Below are 24,156 nucleotides of genomic sequence, written 5' to 3'. Positions count from 1 at the left end.
TATGGGCCTTGAGTACCCTGTCTCCTGGTGGTCTCCAGCGTGGTAATGTGGGCCTTGAGTACCCTGTCTCCTAGTGGTCTCCAGTGGGGTAATGTGGGCCTTGAGTACCCTGTTTCCTGGTGGTCTCCAGCGTGGTAATGTGGGCCTTGAGTACCCTGTCTCCTGGTGGTCTCCAGTGCGGTAATGTGGGCCTTGAGTACCCTGTCTCCTGGTGGTCTCCAGCGTGGTAATGTGGGCCTTGAGTACCCTGTCTCCTGGTGGTCTCCAGCGTGGTAATGTGGGCCTTGAGTACCCTGTCTCCTGGTGGTCTCCAGCGTGGTAATGTGGGCCTTGAGTACCCTGTCTCCTGGTGGTCTCCAGCGTGGTAATGTGGGCCTTGAGTACCCTGTTTCCTGGTGGTCTCCAGCGTGGTAATGTGGGCCTTGAGTACCCTGTCTCCTAGTGGTCTCCAGTGGGGTAATGTGGGCCTTGAGTACCCTGTTTCCTGGTGGTCTCCAGTGTGGTAATGTGGGCCTTGAGTACCCTGTCTCCTGGTGGTCTCCAGCGGGGTAATGTGGGCAATGAGTACCCTGTCTCCTGGTGGTCTCCAGAGCGGTAATGTGGGCCTTGAGTACCCTGTCTCCTGGTGGTCTCCAGCACGGTAATGTGGGCCTTGAGTACCCTGTCTCCTGGTGGTCTCCAGAGGGGTAATGTGGGCCTTGAGTACCCTGTCTCCTGGTGGTCTCCAGCGGGGTAATGTGGGCCTTGAGTACCCTGTCTCCTGGTGGTCTCCAGTGGGGTAATGTGGGCCTTGAGTACCCTGTCTCCTGGTGGTCTCCAGCGGGGTAATGTGGGCCTTGAGTACTCTGTCTCCTGGTGGTCTCCTGGTGGTCTCCAGCGTGGTAATGTGGGCCTTGAGTACCCTGTCTCCTGGTGGTCTCCTGGTGGTCTCCAGCGTGGTAATGTGGGCCTTGAGTACCCTGTCTCCTGGTGGTCTCCTGGTGGTCTCCAGCGTGGTAATGTGGGCCTTGAGTACCCTGTCTCCTGGTGGTCTCCTGGTGGTCTCCAGCGGGGTAATGTGGGCAATGAGTACCCTGTCTCCTGGTGGTCTCCAGAGCGGTAATGTGGGCCTTGAGTACCCTGTCTCCAGGTGGTCTCCAGCACGGTAATGTGGGCCTTGAGTACCCTGTCTCCTGGTGGTCTCCAGAGGGGTAATGTGGGCCTTGAGTACCCTGTCTCCTGGTGGTCTCCAGCGGGGTAATGTGGGCCTTGAGTACCCTGTCTCCTGGTGGTCTCCAGTGGGGTAATGTGGGCCTTGAGTACCCTGTCTCCTGGTGGTCTCCAGCGGGGTAATGTGGGCCTTGAGTACCCTGTCTCCTGGTGGTCTCCAGCGTGGTAATGTGGGCCTTGAGTACCCTGTCTCCTGGTGGTCTCCTGGTGGTCTCCAGCGTGGTAATGTGGGCCTTGAGTACCCTGTCTCCTGGTGGTCTCCTGGTGGTCTCCAGCGTGGTAATGTGGGCAATGAGTACCCTGTCTCCTGGTGGTCTCCTGGTGGTCTCCAGCGTGGTAATGTGGGCCTTGAGTACCCTGTCTCCTGGTGGTCTCCTGGTGGTCTCCAGCGTGGTAATGTGGGCAATGAGTACCCTGTCTTCTGGTGGTCTCCAGAGCGGTAATGTGGGCCATGAATACAGCATACAGCAGGACACCCTCTTTCCTTACAGGACTCATTCAGAGCATACATTAGGGACTGTAGAGCTGTCTCTTTGAGAGGTTTTTAAATAGAAATTCTCCAAGACGGTGACTACAGAGACCCCCTAGGTAGCACCACTGGAAGAGCTGGAGTTTTTAAACTTCTCAAAGGTATCTTTGCAAGAAAGGTGATAGAAACAGTTGTTATTCTTTGCATTAGCGTAGAGCCATGGGGATGCTAAAAATAATTGCTAAAAAATAACTGCTTGTGATTATTAGCTACTAGGTATCTGTTTGTAGGGGCATATATGTGTGTGGCTGTGCATGGATGTTTTTGTGAATGCATGCATCGAAATGCTGTGTGTACACATGCATCTTTGTGAGGTCATATTAGTGTGTGTCTGTGCATATGTATTTTTGCGAATGCATGCTCCGAAATGCATGTGTTGACGCATGTATCTGGGTGGTGGCATATATGTGTGTGTGTATTTGCATGGTTGTAGGTGTAAATGCATGCATTTAAATGCTATGTGAGCACATGCATCTTTGTGGGGCTACATATGTGTGTGTGTGTGCATACGTGTATGTGTGAATGCATGCTTCTGAATGCTTGTGGGGACGCATGTATCGGGTGGTGGCGCATCTGTGTGTGCATGTCTTTGCATCTCCAAGATCGTGCGCTCTCTGGACAACAACTGCTCCTCCCCTCTTAGCAGCCCAGCTGGGGTGCTTAGTTGCGCTCCCACTCCCAACATTAAATCCTGGTCACTCTTCCTCCCCATTCCAGAGGAAGAGATAGTCAAATTTATCACCACCTCCAAACCTTCATCTCACACCCTAGACCCTCTCCCTGCTCAACTCACCAAAAAATTGAAACGCTCCATTGCTCCACTCTGGTGCAGGATCATATACAGCTCCCTAAAAACCGAAATCGTTCCAGATTGTCTGAAAGTGGGTCAAGTCACCCCGCTGCTGAAAAAAACGGGCCTGGACATAAATGACCTAAACAACTTCAGACCCGTCTCCAACCTTCCTCTTCTTTCCAAAATCCTAGAAATATGTGAACTCCAACAATTAACTCAACACCTGGACAATATCAACCTCCCCAACTCCCATCAGTTGGGATTCAGGAAAGGGTGCAGCACAGAAACCGCAATCCTCAACATAATTGATGATATTCACAAAATTCAGACCAATGCTGCGTCCTCATTCTCCTAGACCTATCAGCAGCATTCAACACAATTGACCACAAACTTCTCCTCAAAGCTCTCGAAGAAAGGGCCGGTTTAAACAAGGTGGTCCTCAAATGGTTCTCCTCATTCCCACTCAACCGCTCCCAGAGAATCAAAATCAGAGGCTTTGAATATGGCCTTCAACCAGTCTGGAGGGGAGTCCCCCAAGGATCAGTGCTCTCCCCTCTACTCTTTAACATTTACATGGAACCCCTCGCCACCTTATTCAGAAAAGCTAACATCCCTTTTCACCTATATAATCGGATGACGCCCAAATCTACCTGGAAATCTCCTCTGCCAAAGACATCCAAAGATTCAATGAAACACTAAGAGAAGTGCAACGCTGGCTGTCAAGCAACCACTTAAAACTGAACCCGGACAAGACCGAACTGCTCCTCATCTCGTACAAAGAAGAGAACCCAGAAGTGGTTGAGTTGCTAAAAGAGATCGACGCACTCAACGTGAACCTCTCCCTGGCCGATTCTGTTAAATCATTAGGCATCACGCTAGACTCAAAACTGGACATGACCAAACACATTAAGATTTCGGCTAAGAGCGCCTTCCTTAACCTGAAGCTACTAAACAAAATAAAACCTTTCATTTCACCCAAAGATCTCAAACAAGCCTCCCAAGCATTGGTGCTGTCAAGACTGGATTATGGAAATGCAGTGCTCTGGGGAATAGCAAAAACACACCGCTGAAAACAACCCTCAATATGGCTGCCAGAATGGTCACTGGAACAAAGAAGTTTGACCACATCTCTCCTGCACTCAAGGAACTCAAGTGGCTTCCAATAGAAATGCGGGCGAACTCCAGAATGGCCTACCTCACCCACAAAGCCCTCCACACAGGCAAACCCCAATATCTGACGTCCAAACTGAAAAAAGCAGGCCAGAACATGAACCTTAGAAGCTCCGATACCTTACTTCTCATCCCGCTAAAACCATGAAAACATAAAACCGCGGCCAGATCCTTCACCGGCAATGCACCGAAAATATGGAACTCTATCCCCCCCACATCAGAACTATTCCCTCCTTTGCTAAATTCAAAAGTCAGCTCAAAATCCTTTTCCTCGATCGATCACTAGCGATTAGATAGGATCAGTAGGAGTGCTGAAAATGACACTAAACACCCCGCGGTTGTGGGATAACAAGTCCTTGCAATGGAACTCCTCAAGATCTTCTTTACTACGACTCTCTTCAGGTTTGTCTCACTGTACTGCAATTTGTCCTGCTCTCTTTTGCTCGCTTTATTGTAATATGTTCTGCTATCGTAGTTCTGCTCTGCAACTGTTGTGAAGCGTTCCGATACCCTCCGGTCTGGCTAGCGCTACACAAAACTTCGTAAATAAGTATGTCTGTATGTGTGATGCACAAGCTGGTGCATGTATGCACATGTGTTTGAATGTGTGTGTTGCTGCACGCACATGTATTTGTCTGAGGCTGTGTTCTCCAGAGCTCTTTTTGGGCAGAATGTTCAGTATTGATTTTTGGCCTCGGCTGTTAGGGCCTGTTCCAAGCCGTTAGACGTCAGCCGTGGACGCTAATAGACTCAGAGCGCGAGCCAGGGTGTGGTGCCAAGAGCCCCACTCACGGTTCTCAACGGGGGTCCATCTAATGAGGAGCCGCTGACAGCTGTGTGATCTTCGCCCTGGTACAGTGTGCCCGGGCAGGGAGCAGAGCTGCCAGCCCGCAGGTGCCTGCTTGAGGATAGGAATGGATCTGCAGCATGCCCGAGTGTGCCAGGGCAATACCTTCTGACATGCAGCACAATCAGTGCCCTGCCATAGTGTGCCAGGCCAAGGTCTGCTGCCAGGCTGCAGGTACTGATGACATACAGCATAATCAGTGCCCTGCCATAGTGTGCCAGTCCAAGGTCTGCTGTGGGTACTGATAACATACAGCACAATCCGTGCCCTGCCATAGTGTGCCAGACCAATATCTGCTGCCAGGCTGTGGGTACTGATGACGTGAGGCACAGTCAGTGCCCCATCATAGTGTGCCAGGCCAGGGTCTGCTGCCAGCCTGCGGGTACTGATGACATACAGCATAATCAGTGGCCTGTCATAGTGTGCCAGTCCAAGGTCTTCTGCCTGGCTGTGGGTACTGATGACATACAGCACAATCAGTGCCCTCTCATCATCCAGGCTAGCTTGAATCCATCATAATTCTTTAGGCTTGTCAGTTCGGGCTGGACTGTTTCCATGAGGCACAGGGTCAGACTGATTTGCACATGGCCATGTCTGAACTGGGGTGGCAGAGTGGGCTAAAGAACGGTGATGGATTAAATCCAGATCAGTTTAACGGGGGTGAGTGCTTGCAATGTTCAACACTCCGTCCATCATCCCCTTTGGTTTTGCTTTGTTCATCCTAAGTTGGCAGGGTATGCCCAGACGTGGGTCCCTTGCTCTCTTTGCCACTGGATTCAAGGTAGCCTGGCTGATGACGGCTGATTAGCCAGAAACCGGTCCCAGGATGCTTGTTTCCGGTCCAGGGAAGACATGGCTTGGCAGTTCGGGCTGGACTGTTCCCATGAGGCACAGGGTCAGGCTGATTTGCATATGGCCATGTCTGAACTGGGGTGGCGGAGTGAGCTAAAGGATGATGATGGATTAAACCCAGATCAGTTGACTGGGGGTGAGTGCTTGCAATGTTCAACACTCCGTCCATCATCCCCTTTGGTTTTGCCATTTATCTTCGAAGTACCAATCAGGAACAGGCTGGTCTGTCACCGTAGAACTCTTCGATGTTTGATTACTTTTCCAAGCAGGGAGCGCTGGATTTATTTATGGGCTTGTAACGCGCCGGCATCACACCCGAAGGTGTATCTCCGCGTGGAGCTGTGAGGTGAACAGGTCGAGAAGACTCCTCCTAGAATAGTGCTGTCTTTAGGCATTTCCTGAAAGCTGAGTGACTCGGGCATTCTCTAAGGGAGAGGGGGAGGTTGTTCCATAGACGTGGGCCCATGATGGAGAGGGCGCGGCCTCCCTGTCTGGTCTTGTAATGTCTGGGAACCTGAAGTAACAGTTGGTTGCTGGACCTGAGAATGCGGGATGGACGGTGATAAACAAATTTATCCGCCAAGTAGTGGGGTCCCAGATTGTGTAGACTCTTGTGTATCACACAGCAAATCTTGAATTCCACCCGTTTCCGGATGGGAAGCCAGTGAAGGGCCTTGAGGAGGGGGAGGGACGGCGTTCTGGGGGGGGTGTTAGTTACCAGCCGTGCCGCGGTGTTCTGCACCACCTGCAGTTATTGAGCACTCCTTCATTGGCTGCTAAGAGTAGGCCATTACAATAGTCCAGGCGGCTCAGAACGAGGGCCTGGACCAGGGTCTTCCGAGTGTTGTCTGGTAGAAGGGGGAACACCTTCCGAAGGAGGCCAATAATGTGGAAGCAGGACCCTGCAGTGGTGCTGGCATGATGAAAAAGGGTAAGGTCATGGTCTAGACGAACCCCCAGGTTTTTTACTACCTGTTTAGGGAGCGGGGCCTGGCCCAAGCTGGAGGGCCACCAGTCGGGGGTCCACAGGATTCTTGCCTCCCCGAATAACATGACCTCAGACTTTCCCACATTACACTGTAGAAAGTTCTTGGCCATCCAGCTGGCGATTGCAGTCATGCCGTTGGAGAAAGCTTGTCTTATCTCCGGGGTGAAGGTCTTAAAAGTGAACAGCAACTGCGTATCGTCAGCGTAGGAGATAGGCATAAACCCGAAGGACCTCGTCATGTTGGCCAAAGAGGAGACATATACGTTAAACAACGTAGGGCTAAGACAGGAGCCCTGCGGGACTCCTCTGATGATACTGGCAGAGGTGGAGCTAAAGGAGCCCATATTCACCTTCTGAGTACGCTCTGAGAGAAAGCTGGTGAGCCACGCCAAGGCAGATCTGTCAATGCCTATCTCCTTTAATCTGGTGAGGAGAATGGCGTGGGATATGGTGTCGAATGCTGCGGACAAGTCCAACAGCACCAACACCACTGACAGCCCTCTGTCCAGGGACAGGCGTATGGCATCCGTGACGGAGAGGAGGGCAGTCTCGGTACTATGCCTAGGCCTGAACCCGGACTGAGAATGGTCTAGGCTGCCGGTCTGCTCAATGAAGGTGGAAAGATGGTGATTGACGTGCTTCTCCGTCAGTTTGCCGATGAACGGCAGAAGGGAGATTGGCCTCAGATTGGTCATATCTGACCAGGGGATGGCGGTGTTTTTCCTGATAGGCTTGACCATGGCCTCCTTCCACTCCCGGGGGACCAGTCCCTCTGACAGGGAGCGATTGATCACCGTCAGAATGGAGGGGCTGAGAACACTCCCAATAAGGTGCATGACACGGGCAGGTACAGGATCTACTGGGCTACCTGATTTAATGGTCCCAATCAGGGAGTTGACCTGGTCCAAGGTTATCTCGGGGATGAATGATAGTGTAGCTGGAGCAGCGCAGGCTATTCCAGGCTGGAGACTGGAAGAGGAGTCGTATTCATCCGCGGATAGGCTTGATTGGGAAATATTTCGGTAAATGACATCAATTTTATCAGAAAAAAACCCGGCAGTGTCATCGCACAGTTTTTGGGTCAGCACTTCTGCGCTGTCGCAAGCGACAGGCTTGGTGAATGTGCAGAGCACCTGGTACAGCATTTTGGGGTCGTTGCCGGCCTCAGAGAGTTGGAAGATAATGTGGGACTTACGGGCAGCTCTGATGTTTTTGTGATAGAGTCTCATTGCTGAGCTATACCTGTCTCTATCGACAGTGCTGCGCGAGAATCTCCAGGATTTCTCCAACTTTCTGCAGGCCTTTTTCTCCGCACGCAGTAAGTCCGAGTACCATGGTTCCTGCTTGCGGTCCGACCGCTGATTGCAGCGTCTTAGGGGGGCAATAAGGTTGACCGCAGTACTCAAGGCATCATTGAATTTGGACAAGGCCGAACTGGGGGAGTCTGAGGGGAGAAAGTCAGGAGGTGTAAAAGCCGTTCTAAAAGTATCAGCGGACACCTTATGCCACTGCCTGCGCCATAGCGGCAGGGGGACAGGGTGGGGGCGTTCCTCCGAGAGAGTGGGGAGGGAGAAGTTGATTATAAAGTGGTCGGTCCATTCCACCTGTGTTGGGGGGTAACAGGTCAGGGAGTGAGAATTAGATAGAATTATGTCGAGGGTGTGACCAGCCTGATGAGTCGGACCCTGGTTGCACTGTTTAAAGCCTAGGGCAGATAAGTCAGTCAGCAGGTTGCGTGCTTCTGCATTATCAGACAGTTCGCTGTGGACATTGAAGTCCCCTAGGAGTACAAAATTGGCCCCTGAGCTGATATGGGGAGCTAGTGTCTCCAGGAGGATGGTCGAGGCCTCGGTGTAGGGGCCCGGAGGGCGGTACACCAATGCTCCCTTCCAGTAGGCTAGAGGCGAGGAACCGATTTTAAAAACCAGAATCTCAATGTCGTTAGTCCAACATTGGTCAAGAAGAGTGACCGTAAAAGTGTCTTTATAGATTACAGCGACCCCGCCGCCAGTTTTAACAGGGCGGTCTAGCCTAAGAATCTTATACCCCGAAGGGACCCCCAAGGTGATAGCGGGGACCAGGTGGGGTTTAAGCCAGGTCTCGGTGCAGAAGCAGTAGTCAGGGCGGGTTGAGTGTATTAAGTCCCAAACCTCCGAATGATGCTTCGGGAGAGATCTAACGTTACATAGTATGCTGTTACCCCTGGGGGGCAAGGGGCTGAGGTCATCAGGGGTTGGAGTGTCTACCAGGGGGGGACAAGGATATGACTGATAGTGACAATGCTTGCAGGAAAACGGGCCCCCGGGACATGGGCCGGCATCCTGTGCGCAGCCTTTAGGCGGCGGGTGCCACAGGTTACGTAAGTCATTAGGAGAGTACCTTAGTCTGTCCACTACTCTGCAGGTGGAGACAGCAGAAGTGGGGTTCATGGCCCCTGGCCCCGTTCGGTCACGGACGGGCACAGACGGGCTCCTCTCTGGCTCGTCTCAGGCGCGACTAAGGCGCCCCCTGCGCGCAACCGCTGCGCGCTTGGGCGACGAGAGGGCTTAAATGCCCTGCCTGAAGTGATCTGCTAGAGCGCTAACAGCGCGAGAGTGTGGGTGGGGTCACTGGCTCTTCCTGTCCCGCCCTCCGCTCAATCGGCACTGGTTGCCGTGTCGGAACGGGGCGGGGCAGGGGAAGAATCGAGCACAGGCCCAGGAAGTCAGCGCAGTCTTAGCGGTGAGTGTGCAATAAATTTTAAAATGTAGCAATCACAAGTTAAAATAGCAATTTAAAATACAGCTGAGAGCAGGAGCACACAAACAGGTACCGGCTAGTGGGGAGCGCGGAGCGCTGTCACAATCACAGCAGATAGCACAAGCGGGTCGGGGAGACTCTGCCACCGTCCCTCCCTTCCGCAAGCTGCCGCAGCTCCTCGCCGCCTTAAATGCCCTGCCTGAAGTGATCTGCTAGAGCGCTAACAGCGCGAGAGTGTGGGTGGGGTCACTGGCTCTTCCTGTCCCGCCCTCCGCTCAATCGGCACTGGTTGCCGTGTCGGAACGGGGCGGGGCAGGGGAAGAATCGAGCACAGGCCCAGGAAGTCAGCGCAGTCTTAGCGGTGAGTGTGCAATAAATTTTAAAATGTAGCAATCACAAGTTAAAATAGCAATTTAAAATACAGCTGAGAGCAGGAGCACACAAACAGGTACCGGCTAGTGGGGAGCGCGGAGCGCTGTCACAATCACAGCAGATAGCACAAGCGGGTCGGGGAGACTCTGCCACCGTCCCTCCCTTCCGCAAGCTGCCGCAGCTACTCGCCGCCTTAAATGCCCTGCCTGAAGTGATCTGCTAGAGCGCTAACAGCGCGAGAGTGTGGGTGGATCACTGGCTCTTCCTGTCCCGCCCTCCGCTCAATCGGCACTGGTTGCCGTGTCGGAACGGGGCGGGGCAGGGGAAGAATCGAGCACAGGCCCAGGAAGTCAGCGCAGTCTTAGCGGTGAGTGTGCAATAAATTTTAAAATGTAGCAATCACAAGTTAAAATAGCAATTTAAAATACAGCTGAGAGCAGGAGCACACAAACAGGTACCGGCTAGTGGGGAGCACGGAGTGCTGTCACAATCACAGCAGATAGCACAAGCGGGTCGGGGAGACTCTGCCACCGTCCCTCCCTTCCGCCGGGAGGGACGGTGGCAGAGGGATTCAAACCCCCAATCAAGGGGCTGCATTGATTTAAAGTTTTGAGAGCCCACCAGTTATAGGTGGAAGGCATTTTTGGAAAATACTTCCCACAAAAACTGATGTTTGCAGGCCATGTGGAAGCCAGGCATCTTGTAAACCACCCCGAATATGGGGAGAGACTCCACCCGGATGGAGTAAAGTACAATCATGTCACTCTGACTGGTCCCCCAGAGGACACTAGCCACACTGAAGGCGCACAGGCCTTTCTCAAGGATCGAAGCCTCCCTTATAAGACTTACTGCACACTCGTGGTGGGAGAAGATGGCCAGATTATGGGACACCACAAGTTGTGTTTTTTTATCAAATCATGTGTGTTAACTAGAGAATGCAGCAAAATGGCTGCCCCATTACATATAAGTGATAGTGCTGTGAACTAGTCAGAGGGAACACAGAAAGAACACGTTTGCGATGCCTTATCCTAGCTTGAATCTAGGTCTTATCTGGTCAGACCGCAGCAGTTGGTACCTAGTTGTCTCTGGGGGTCTGGGACCACCAGGAGAAGCTAGAACAGGGGTTCATAGGAGTATCATGAAGCGGATAGTGATGTGGGACAGCTGCAAAATGAAGCTACGGGTCTTCGTCAGCCGGGGACAGCTGAGGACACCAGGGCAGGCGTTGGGAAGACAGCGGAGTTTGTGCTTCGCTACACCGGGCTGTTGTGAGTTATAGGTTTCTGAGCCAGTTCCCTTCACGGGCAACATATTTAAATAGGCCCATCTGTCACCAGTGAGGTTTATATCCAACATCCTGTCAGCGGCCGCAGGAGAAACATGATTCAAGAAGCGAGCTAGGGGACGCGGGGACACAGGCTGGAAGAGACGACATCCAGGGAGTCCAGTGGGTCTGCTCCTGACAGCCACACCATATCTGGAGCACTACTCCTCCATCAATGAGATATCCTCACAACACAACACTTAGGCGTCTTCTCATCTTACTTGGACCATATCCAAAGCATCACTGCAACATCAGCAACGCTAGATGGTAAGGTGCATGTTGAGGACACATGCTGGGAGAGTAGATATCCAGGGAGTGGGTTTGCTCCTGATAGACACACCATATCTGGTGTACAACACCTTCATCGGCGAGGTATGCTCACAACACAACACAACGCATAGACATCCCTTCATGGCCATGCCTATTGCCACTTTGCGAGTAAATGGGACGATTAGTGGGTAGCAGTCGGATAATAAGTCAGGAGCACAGAGCATGTTACCCTTTTACCGTAGGAGAGTATATACCTGTGCTGCACCCCAGCGGCACATGGCCCTATTCTTGCCTCGGAGTGTGTGGTGTGCAAATATGTTGGTGAGTGCTGAGCCTGTTTGCTGTATGAATGGTCACATTGCACGCTGCAAAAGATGATTGTGCCATATATGAGGGTCGAGGTCTTTTTGTTTGTCCTGTCCTTGGAGGAGGCCTTAGGCCGGCACCCTTAAGACTCCCTGCATGTGTCACCCTCATGTGAGTTCTAGGATGAAAACCATGTTCAGCCCAGAGCTCTTCCTTGGAGAAGCAAAGAGCTGGTTGGAACCATGTCTGTGTCTTGTAAAGCGCACTGCTGCCCTGAGGCGTCGTGGCGCTGTAGACCGCTGGGGAACCCGTCCTGGCTATCCCTGTGAGATGGTCCCTACTGGGTATCTCCAAGGTGAAACCAGGCATCCCCGGCGAATGTGGGATGCCGTTGTAGAGATGAGGCAAGCTAATGCCCAGAGTTGCCGAGTGTGATCCCTGGTTAGAATAGGCACCGAGGCGAGAATTATCGAGTCCGCTGACCCTGGTCCACGAACCTGCTGCGTCGGGAATTGAACCCTGATCCCTGGCCGCTCTCTGCTTCCGGGCCAGCTGCCTCTAACCAGTGAGCCACACTACTCCGCATAGATTTGTAGCCTAGTGCCAGATCAATCCAGCAGCAGCTCAGCCATACGCGGGGCACCTTGTCTTCCACTGCTACATCCACACGATCCCTTCATGGAAGGAAGCTCAGCAACATGCCTGTAAGGCTGATCCCTGCCGGGTGGCTTGGCTCTTCATTTATCCTGGACCCCAACATGAAACGTGAAGTCTCTCTCTCTTGAACTAGGACTTTGCATTTGTCTTGAATTCAGACTGACCCGCTGAGAGAAGAGCACGTTATGGGGAGTCTTGTTGTTCCCCTCTCCCTTCCCCACCAAGGCTGAGAAGAACCTAGCAGACAAGGTTTCCTGTCCCTGAATTCAAACTCTCTCGCATGCGTGGCTGGTCCTTGCCTTATTTAGGACCAACCCTGTGGAACTCTTTACCTATCTCACTATGTGAGGAAACCGTATATGGTGTATTCAGCAGAAGCTTGAAGACTTGGTTCTTCAATTCTCAGATTCCTTCTTGCTTGATCCCAGCTGTCCTACCAGGCCAGTGCCGGGAAACCCCTCGGGGTAGCTGTGCGCCCTACAAATTCAACTTAATAAGAATAATAATAATTCTAGAAGACAAGTTCCTACTAGGAAGATGATGAGCTTTGCAACCCAGTCTGGAGGGGAGCATCTTTTGACATCAGGACCAGGCCAAAGACTGGCTAACAGGACACCTCTAGCCTAGTCTGCCCAGGAGTCATGAACACCTGTAACCCATCTCATCTGGACCATATCTGAAGCATCTCTGGGACACCGGCATCACCGGGTGGCCAGGTACATGTTAAAGGAACCAAAGAACCAAGTCTGCTGGAGGGCCAACCTAGGTTTGGACCTCATTGCAGCAGTCACTCCAGCACACTGAGCTATCACCCTTGAACATTGAGCTCCAGCAGAAACAAGGACTAATGTGAAATGTATCCGAGCGGGTGGATTCTTGCCACCTTTGCCGCCCTGACAGTGATGCATCTGGTAGTAATTACCAAGTTAAATGATGATCATGAGGTCTGGTCAGTAGTTCACAAGTTCAGTTCCCAGCATTGCCAACAGCTGGACTTGCAGCACTTACAACTGCAAAATTGTGTTACTAATTACTCTTTGAAAGGTTCTTAGCAATATTATTGATATGTGGGTTTTTACTGTGTTCTCCCATATCAGAGTTCCAAACCTACCACGGCTTCTTGGAGTAACGCTGGACTGAAGCTACCCTTGGTGAGTCAGGTGCTAAAAAAGAGCGCTTTGGTATCCAGCCTGGTTGAGGTGGTAGCTGAGGCCAGGACAAATCAATGGGCAACGCAACCACCCCGCATTCACCACAGATACTGCTCACCAACCTCTGAATGGTCAGGAGCCACAGAAAAAGTCTCAATCACTGCTCCCAACATGTCTCTTCCCGAGGAACCGCACGCCCACCTCTGTCACTTTTTGTTAGTAAGTCCCCTTACAAAGTCTACACAGGTGTGTGCTAAACTTTACACACAGTTAGTGAAGTTTGGTGCTTTCAGAGAGCAGGCACCATTCACCGTGCTACTAGTGAGTGAATTCCATTCATAATACACACAATGATCTAAATTGCCTGTACCCACTCACAATTGCAGCTGGTGAGGGACATGAGACACAAAGAGTCACGCCAGCTTGTCTAGGATCACATAAGATCCCCGACTCCTAATCCTGCCCATGCTGCCTTCTGGATTTGAACAACATGCACTTATCCATACTCTGGAAACACCCATGAGCTTCCACAACACTGTCCTGCATGGTTTACACCATCACTCCTCCACTGATGACAGCTCACACAGACAGGAACCTCAGGATTCCAGCCTCCTGTAGAATACTCTTGAGGTAAATCCTCCCAACCCTCCTCTTCAGCCGACACGCCCAACTTCCCACAGCCACACGTGCAGATATCCACATGAATATGCACCAATGCCGGGTAATACTCAGCTCTGACATAAAGTCTTCTTGATGACCGACCTTCACATGAGACACAACCTGACGTGAACTAATCCACAAATGGATGTTGAGTACCAACCCAAGGACGGGGCTCATCCTGTTCCCCAGCAGCTCTCAACAATCAAAGATCCAAGCCTAGCTACCCGACATTAACGTGCTCACCTCTGCCTTAGAGTCCAGGCCCAATCTCTGGGTTTCACCCTCAACAAGACCTCACCTCCAAAGAATCTAAAACAACTGTGCTTGGTACAGTCCTGGCTTCTGAGAAAAGGGAAGCCCTTCTCTCCAGACACTGACTTCAGAGCAGCAGTGTAAGAGCCGGTCCTCTCCCGTGTGGATGCAGGCAACACTCGCTGCAATGGCCTAGAAGAACGTAGAGGCAGCACCAGGTGTGAAATAATTTGCAGAGGCAAAGTATTCTGAGAAAATATTCTTCTTTTGTATTGATCTTTTTTGTTAAAAAGTGCACAGGACAGCCAACGCGTTTCGCTCCCCACCTTCGGAGCTTCGTCAGGGCAAAGTCAGGAAAGATATTTGCACAAGTAGAAGTATATAGGTCCAAGTCTGGCAGGCAATATAAAACTCAGTTAGAGTCCAGATAAACAAATGATAAGTTCTCAATCAAGATAAAGAATATAACGCGCAAAATATGTGCCAAGTTGAGCGACGTGTGGACCAGGTGGCGTGGGGTGAATATCCAAATTTGGAGAATATGAATATAGTCTTCTGTGGTAATTTATAAAGGTAAGGTGTTTCTTGGAGGTAAGGCAGGCCTTGATAAGCTGCCCGACCTGCTTGTTCTCAAAGTCGTATCTCGTGATCAAGAAGAACCCCGTGCAAGACGCCAACCTACACTCGCTGCAATGGCCGACCAGGCTCCTCTTTGGCACCCTCTTCAAAGCATCCTATGGGACGCGTCATGTCTTATCAAAGGCCTGAAGAAAGGGTCTACATCATTCCAATCATGAAGAAACTGCATTAGTTTTCTCCCCCAGACATTATCTTCAAGACTTGCTGCATCATCTACAAGGCCAATAGAAACAAGAGCGTAGCATACCTGGCCGATAAGGTACCACTCGAGGTGAACCCCAGCAGACCAGGAGCTACAACATGGCACGACTGGAGGCGAACATCTGCAAGAAAAAATAAAACCACAATGGTGATGGTACATTGAACTGTATCCTTGCTGGTGTTAGAACTCCTCCAACCTTTAAGGCACATGTAGTCCAGGAAACCCCCCCCCCCCACATACACACACACACATGATAGGAACCAACCTGTCACCTCTCTCTGTGAATGACAATGAGTTCATATGTTCATATGCCGGAGACTCACCCACTGTGCAGCGCCATGTTGATTCCTTGTTAAGTATGTGATACACAAATAACTCTAAATCAATACAAACATCCACACAAGAATTCAAAAGCCTACAACTTTTACAATTGCACTAAAAAGGGGGCATGCTTTGATTAAAGAACTGCACATTTCTAACTCCATTTGCCCCATTGCACCCCCCCCCTCCCAAATTACTTGCGCCCACAGAGATCTGATGCAAGGCTTCAGAGTCGGACTGAGACAGAAATAAGGCCCAGACACCAGAATAAAAGTGGCCCCCAATTCAGATAGCTAAAAAAGTGGCTTTCAGTTGCAAATCAGAGCACTGTTAAATTTCTAAATACAGGCTGGATGTGTAGGTGTTTTTATTAAGGTATGTGAGACTTCACGCATTGGTGCAGGCAATGTTTGTGGAAATATCAGGGAAAGAAACAGTAAAATCCAGAACAAAAAAGACTCACAAACTGCCAAGAAACCGACTCACACCCTGACTAACCCTAGACATAGTACTACGCTACGCTGTAGCACAGTGCAAAAACGAGTAGCGTAGCGGGCATTTTTTGTTTGCTCACCGTCCTCAACGTCAAGTTGGCGACTGCGAGCGAGCAAAATCAACATCCTGGTGAGACTTTTTCCTTGTTCGCGATCAGCTACATCAAGTTGCCGATTGCGAGCGTGGAAAATAAACCTCCTGGCAAGATTCTCAACACGGGGAGGTCAGGTTTCTCATTGCGATTGGTCGCGTAGGCTCGCGACCGCTCGCGATGAGAAACTACCAGTCTGCGTTGAGAAAGCTGCTGCTCGATTACAAATCTACTCGAGCGACAGAAAATGACCGCTTGCACTGTGCAAGATGCCATTTGCAATGATTGCACAGTGCCGGATGCTTGTTCGCACTGTGCAATCAATGCGAACAGCATTTTCCCTACCACACTATGCAGTTCCAGTAGCTATACTTGGCTTGCATAGTACGAAGTGCACTTCGCGTAGCGAAGCGCGTAGCGCTACTATGCAAACTACGTCCAGGGTTAATCCTGACGTCAGGCCAGCCCCTCTGACACTGCCAGGCTGCTGCCCTATAGTTAGGGGTGGGAGGAATTTGCGTAGTCGCACTACGCAAAGCTCAGTGAAAAAGTATAAAATCTCCACAAGCACGTAGAGTTCCGCGAACACGCGAAATTGTTTGTAATGCCCGATCGTGATGCTTTTTTCCTGTTTGCGAACGCTGTTTGCGTGCTCGAGGGGAAATAATTCGCGAACACGTATTTTGAAACCGCGAACAAGCAAAAAATGCCGCTACGCCGCGGATGGCAGAATTTTTGCCATGTTCGTGTTCTCCACGGAACACGAAATTACCTAAATTCTGCAAGCGGAACGGAAATTTCCACCCAGGCCTATCTATAATCCAGTCCATGCGCAGCCTTGCTGCATGCAGGTGGTTCTGCACATTTATTTTTAATCCCTAAGCGGAGAGAAACATAATTGCACAACCACAAAATCAACAGGAAGGCTGCTTTAAAGAACTGACAGCGGATTTAGGCGTTCCTTTGGGGCAGGAACGGAGGTCTGGTGGCTGCAGCCAGCCACCGTTCTGCACCAGGTGGCGTCGACGTCCTAACGGACAGGCAGGAGCAGGGCAGAGACACAGGGGGGTGGTGTGCACCGATGCCCCACAGCTGGAGTTCCATCATTTTCTGTCTTCCGTCCAAGGCCGTCGCCCCCAGGGAACCATGGGATGCTAAGAATAGGTTCCGACTGCCTCAAAAGGAAAGACCCACTGAGCGCTCATGCGCAGATGAGCAGCATGGCAAGCATGGGTGGCCGTGATGAATGGACCGCCAGTGGGTGCCACCTGTGCCAGTTCATAATCAGACATTTGCAAGCGTTTAGAATTATTTAAAAAGTGCAGAGGGCATATCTTCCTTTGGTGGAGCAGGTGCAGTGGCACCAGGACCCAGAGGCCTTAAGTGCCCACTGGACCCCGGTTAGTGCTGTATTTCTGAAGTTAGAGACCGAGGGTTGGGGGAGAGGGGGTGTTAGAAATGGGGTTACCAATTCTACGGGGGTAGCACTTGGCCTATACAACTTTCTTTACCATGGGGGAGACATCCTTCAATAGGGGGGTGAAAAGCGAAAAATGTTGGGGAAAAGGGGCCAAGTCCAAAAGGGGGGGCACTTCCTTCCTGGCACTAGGCCCCATGACACACCAGGTGTTACAGGCAAGTACATCTGCACTCCTAAACTTTTCCACTTTTTTATTTATTTTTAATAACAAAAGTTTCCTGCATGTTTCGACACAAACCCCCAGGGATATGCATTTTTTACAATTCCAGCCTGGGGAAATTCTACAGTGTACATTTATTTATTCTGTTTAACCGCAGCAGACTTGGTCCCAGGAGACAGGAGAGTTCTTCACCGGCATAGAAAAGATGGCCTGAACATGCTTATCTAAAATAAAAATACTACAACGAATAAAAGAGTAAACAGAGACCGCGGAGTCATGAATCTTTGCATACCAAATGAATTTACAGCATCTGTGAGCAGTGAACTGGATGAGTTAGAGGGGGGGTTCCACAGAGAGCAACAAAGGACTTTAGTCAACAAGGAGCGTATCTTATATTTATCTAATGCACTTCACATTCAACAAGGGAACTGAGTCTTTGTTAATAAAAACGAAATAAGAAAAATAGTGCATCCTATGGGCCTGGAGGCCCATAGCAATAAATGGCAATTACCGAATCGGTGAATACCGATTCGGTAAAATGGCGGAAACATTCAAGGGTGCCAGGGTGTCACTTTGACACCCTGTTGCACCCCTGAATCGTGCTTGTGTGCAGATATGGCACACATACATGCCCTAAGGGCATGTATGTCTTCCACATGGTACAGTTGAAAATGCACAGATTTGCATTTTCAAAGCTATTCCTTATTTACCACCAACTTATAGTTGGTAGTAAATAACGAATACTAAAATGGGAAAAGCACTAATTTCAGTGCTCCCTACATTGCAAATTTGGTAATTTACAGATTCGGTATTTTAAGGAATCGGTAACCAAATTGGTAAATTACCGAATTTGCAATTTAGGTCACCTATATTCCAAATGCCCAATACCGGTCGGTAATGGCCGAAATCCAGTAATTTCAGCCGTTACCGAACGGTATTGGGCCACCTACATCTATCTGGCCCTTAGTTACAATCCTAATATACCACAGTCATCAAAGAGCTGCATGTGAACTGCATGGCATAGGTTACAACGGTATGCCCCCCTCCCCAAGTCCTTTATTTTCCTTATATTGCTAAAATGGTTTGTTTAGGTAGAAATACATTGTTATTAGTAAAGCCAATTCCAGCTACTGTGGTATGCTTTAAATCCTGAGTTTGTGCTTCTCCAGACCAAACACTCTTAAAATATACTGCCTACTAGTATTGATGACAAGTGTCTACTACACCTTGTATTCCTAAATGTGTTTTGTAGCATTTCCTATAGACAGATTTACACAGGTGGGATTGATTGTCTCTGTGTAATGAACCCCTTGGCACCTGGTGGAGAAGTGTGGCTCACTGGTTAGAGCGGCAGACCCTGATGCAGAGATCTAGCCCGGACCAGGGTTCAATTCCCGCCTCGGCGGGTCTTGGGCTCAATTTCCCCAGACCTGATAATTCTCGCCTCGGTGCCTATTCTAATCATGGGTCCCACTCTGCAACTCTGGGCAATAGCTTGCTTAATCTCCACAACGGCCCCAACAGTGCTAGGATGCCTGGCTTCACCTTGGGGGTGGCCAGGAGTGGGCTCTTCACAGGGAAAGGCAAGGAAGGGTTCCATAGTGGTATGTGTACAGCGCCTTGATACCCCTTCGGGGGTGATACGTGCGCTATATAAGCACTACATTTACATTTACATTTTACCTTGTATTTTACAGTATGGACATCTGACAATCTCTCAGACCCTTGTATCCCACCGCGTAGCATCTAGAAAGCCCTGGACACTGTGCATCCTGCAGGAAGGACCTCTGGTCCCATACTCTTGGTTTCTATGTACATTTCTAGACACACTGTACAATGATGGTACTTAGCTTCTCTCTCAGGCTTCCAGAATCTACGTCCACATGAGAGGCTCTTGCTGATTGGCTGCTTACCCCACCACTTGTCAGCATGAAATCCATTCAGCAACTACATACCCTCCCGGCATCTTGATGTTGGTCTCACATCCTCTCTTCTTTATGAGTCTTGGTATTCAGAGCATTGTCCCGTTTATTGAATGTTCTCTCTGTGCACACATACAATGTTGCGAGTGCACTTTTCCTAGTTGTGTGCGGGATCAACAATATGGGTGATCTGCTGTAAATGATCATAGTGCGGTGGACGGGGAAAATCAAGGAATAAGAACAAGTTGTTCTGTATTTTATTTAAAATAGGTTATATAATAATAAACCTTATTTATGGCCCGGTCATATCATCAAGATGGGCTTGCACCCACTGTAGCGGACTGTGCGCATACCTTCGATTCTGAATTTAAAACTATGGACCTGATTTAGATCTTGACGGACGGGTTACTCCATCACACCGGTGATCCCGTCACCCAAAATATGAATCCCTTTATTTCCTGTGGGATTTATATTTCAGCGGATGGGATATCCGTCACCGTTGTGAAGGAGTAACCTGTCCACCGAGATCCCAAATCAGGCCAAAGTCATGATCATCAAACACGCATTGTGTATGCCGAGATATGGACCGCTCTTTCCAGTACGCTGGTATTAACCCCTCCCGTGCTCATGACGAGCTCAGTACTGTTGCGCTGTGCTGATGACGAGCTGAGCTCGTCATGACACGTGCGGCGCTCACACGCGGGGCTAATTCCCCGCTGTGCTGAGCCTTCTGATAAACGGGCGTGGTCATGACGAGCTGAGCTCGTCACAAGCACCGTGGCGCTACTTGCGCCCCCCCTCCCCCAGCGCCGCGGTGGGAATTAGCCCCACGACGAAGGGGTTAAATGCACATCCCTAATACCTGTATTTATAACCCAGTAGGAGTATTTTGGGGATAATGTCTATCAAGAATCTCACAGGAGATGTTTCAGGCGCACATATATAAATATCTCAAAGGCAGTGGAGCTCAGAACAGTGGGTCCTGTGAGGACATTTGTGTAACTCTTTTAGAAGAAATGCCAGACACTTTGAGCCGAGGGAGCCACACAGTTCTGTCTCTGGAGGTCACATTCTATCATTAGTAACAAGCAATCTTTACCTGCAGGAGAACAACCTGAACTCTTCCTCTGCGGAGCTCTTCTTATAGAGCCCTAGCTGGGGAGGTGGAGAAGTGTGAAATAAGGAAAGTGCATTATTCCCTACTGAGCAGGCGAAGGATGCAGGAGGGAGAACCTACATTATTCTGTATAGAGCATGGGACAAGTGAAATGGTCAGAAACAGGATACTGTGTTATAAACAAAGACCAAGAAAGGAATGGGGAGAGGATGTGGTGTAAGGGCCAGAGCTGCTGACTTTGGAGCTGGGGAACCAGGTTGGGTATTGGTGTTGTCTCAGCAATCTGAGATTCCAGGCAAATCACTTAATTTCACCAGGCCCGCCAAAAACGAATGTGTCCTTGTGTAATGTATCTGGTGCTCATGTAAAGCGCTCCATTACCTTCAGGTGGAGTTTGCGCTATATAAAGCTGCCAAAGAAAAAACATAGATCGTGTCTGAGTTACTCCCATCGAGAAGACACAGCGGGATGCGGGGCAGGGTCTCAGCCCACCCTGACCTGATATACAGAAAAGAAGCCCCCTCCCTCTGCTGTGATGGGGCAATGACCCCAATCCAGTGAGACAGAGCTCGCCTTGGCTGAGGAACGGGGCTCACCCTCAATCCCCACAGATAGAGAAAAATACATTATAGGGCTCTTTAGTTACTAAAATAGCAGTGCACCATCTACAGTTTTTAAAGGTGCTTTTTTTCTGGCATTGCTCCACTGATATCATAAAGTTGCCCTAATCCTCACTGTGTTCATGCCTCGCGTGGATTACGGCAACAGTCTATGTACAGATGTCCCCAGCTTCTCTCAAATCCCCAAGGAGTACACAACAAAGCTGCTGCACACCTACTGCTTGGTGTGATAAGGCATGGCCACATCAAACAAGAACCATGACACACCTCCACTGACTCCCAGTGAAAGAAAGAGCGACTCTTTTAAAACGTGTAGTCTCCCATCTAAGGTGCTCCATGACAATTCACCAAAACTGATTAACCTGGCAATAAGAAGCCCCAGTGCTTAATTTGAGCCAGTGGTTTCTGGTGCTCTGCACCGGCACTTAATTGTGAACACTGACAATTATGATAGTTAGCCACATCGTGGCGCTGTTTGTCTAATTTAGACATGAGCAGAACAACATATGTTTATTAATTAAATATGCATTAAAATAACTACTACTTGCCGCCCAAGCCATTGTTTTTCTTTCTTTGTGGGGCTGGAATAATCTGAATTGCTGCCACACTTGAATTAGATGCAAGAGATTTAAAAGTTTATCTTTTCATGTACGTACATCGCTACTATCTGTTGAATTCCCAACCGCTATATTTGAGACTGGAAACTGACAGCAATTTCTGAAGATCCTCAGAAATTCATTTCTTCTTCCAGCCATTTGAATAATTCAGTCTTTCTTAAGATCTTTCTCCTCACTTGGATCCCAAAGCCCTGCCTTTTCAGATGTTGAACATTCATTTTATTTCCGTTTGAGTTTCAGGTCTCTAACTATGCTTCAAGGTGTTATCATCTTTTGATGACATATTGTACAGTGGGCATCAAAACGCTATCTTGCAAAATATTACCAAGTATGTGTACCTATGACCGAAAATCGACTAGAGAGTGGTTAGAATTGACCCATAATAATGTAATTCCTCATGTGAATAAATCCATTTACAAGTGCAAAATTATGTTTCATGCCCTAGTTGTGTGACCCTAGTAGCAAGAGCCCATGGTGCCAGAAGCCCTTGGTGCCAGAAGCCCTTGGTGTTGGGAGCCTTTGCTGTACATGTAGCCCCTGGCCAACATCGTCAGACCCCTTGGCTTAAACATCATATCCTACACAGATGACACCCTGCTCATCCTCTCATTTTCAGAAGACACCTCCACCACAAGGAACAACTTCCACAACTGCATGACGAGTGTGGCCAAGTGGATGAGACCTCCAGCCTGAAGCTCAATATGGACAAGACAAAAGTGATGATTTTTGGAGACAACACCTCAGCGTGGGAGGACACCTGGTGGCCCTCAAAACTCAGACCCACACCAAAAGGCCACGCACCGCAACCTCGCAACCTCAGCATCATCCTAGACAGCAAGCTCACCATGAAACACAAGATCAACATAATCGCCTCCACCTGTGCCACTCCCTCCACGTGCTTCAAAAGATCTTCAGATGGCTCCCCATCAGCACCAGGAAAACTGTCACTCAAACCCTAGTCACCAGCGGGCTGGACAATCGTAACACACTCTATGCAGGAATAACCACCCAGCTCCTGAAGAGACTTCAGACAATACAGGACTCATCCGCCAGACTTATCCTCGACCTCCACAAATGGACCTTCATCACCCCCCACATCAGGAACCTCCCTGGCTCCCCATCCAGAAAAGATGCCCATTTAAGATGCTAATACACGCCTACAAGGAGCTCCACGGCCAAGGACCAGCATACATCAACCATTGACCGAGCTTCCACCAACACTACAGACACCTACACTCTGCATCCCTCGCACACATACCCGCATCCGCTGAAGCTACAGTAGAGAACGATCCTTCTCCTACCTTGCCACTAAGTCCTGGAACGACCTTCACCTTCAACTCCTTACATCGTTCTCCCAACCCAATTCAGAAAGGGACTCGAGGCCTGGCTCTTCGACTTATCCCATCAATAACCTAGCACCTCGATACCCTCATGGCTGATTAGCTGCATGCTGCAAACCCGAGTTGATTGAATGATTGAGACCCCAATGATGGCAGGTACCCTTGGCACTGGGAGCCCCTTGGTGAGGGCAGCACTTGGTATCAAGAGTGCTTGGTTATGTGAGTCCTTGGTGTTGGAAGTTCATGTGGCAGGAGCCCTTGGCATCGGGATTCCCTGGTGATGAGAGCCCTTGCTGTCAGGAGTCCTTGGTGATCAGGGCCCTTGGTATAAGGAGCCTTTTTTATCAGGAGCCCTTGGTATCGGGAGTCCTTGGTGTAACAAGCCCTTGGTGTTCGGAGCTCTCAGCGTCTGGAGCCCATGGCGTCGGATGCTATTGGTACTGGGGGTCCGTTGGTGTCTGGAGACCTTGGTATCAATAGCCCTCACTGTTGGGACCTCATGGTGGCAGGTACCCTTGGCACTGGGGGCTCCTTGGTTTTGTGAGTCCTTGGTGTTGGAATTCTATGAGCCAGGAGCCCCTGGAGTCTGGAGTCCTTGGTGATGGGAGCGCTCAGTGTCTGGTGCCCATGGTGGCAGATACCTTTGGCACTGCGGGCCCCTTGGTTACCTGAGTCCTTGGTGCCAGTAGCCCTTGGCATTGGAATCCTTGGTGATGGCAGTGCTTGGTGTGAGGAGCGCATGGTGTCTGGAATCCTTGGAGTCGGGAGCCTCCCTGTTGGGACCTCATGGTGGCAGGTTCCCTTGGCACTGTGGCCCCTTGGTTACTTGGTGTCAATAGCCCTTTTGCAGGAGCCCTTGACTTTGGGAGTTGGTGCAGGAAGTCCTTGGTACCCTGAGTTCTTGGTGTTTGTATCCCTTGGTGACGGGAGCTCTCAGTGTCTGGTGCCCATGGTGGCAGGTACCTTTGGCACTGCGGGCCCTTGGTTACGTGAGTCCTTGCTGATGGCAGCCCTTGTGCAGGAGCCCTTGGCA

At 50.1% G+C, this 24,156-nt stretch overlaps 1 protein-coding gene across 2 annotated transcripts in view; it reads left to right on the top strand.

Moving 5' to 3' along the window:
• CADM4 (cell adhesion molecule 4) overlaps positions 1 to 24,156 on the top strand; it is a 1,180,582-nt gene that overhangs the window by 963,594 nt on the left and 192,832 nt on the right. The gene's annotated exons all lie outside the window — the stretch shown is intronic.

This window comes from Lissotriton helveticus, chromosome 7 (assembly GCF_964261635.1).
Source record: "Lissotriton helveticus chromosome 7, aLisHel1.1, whole genome shotgun sequence".
Lineage (NCBI taxonomy): Eukaryota > Metazoa > Chordata > Amphibia > Caudata > Salamandridae > Lissotriton > Lissotriton helveticus.
The sequence above is the reverse complement of the archived record's forward strand: the minus strand, read 5'-3'. Positions and strand labels throughout refer to the sequence as shown.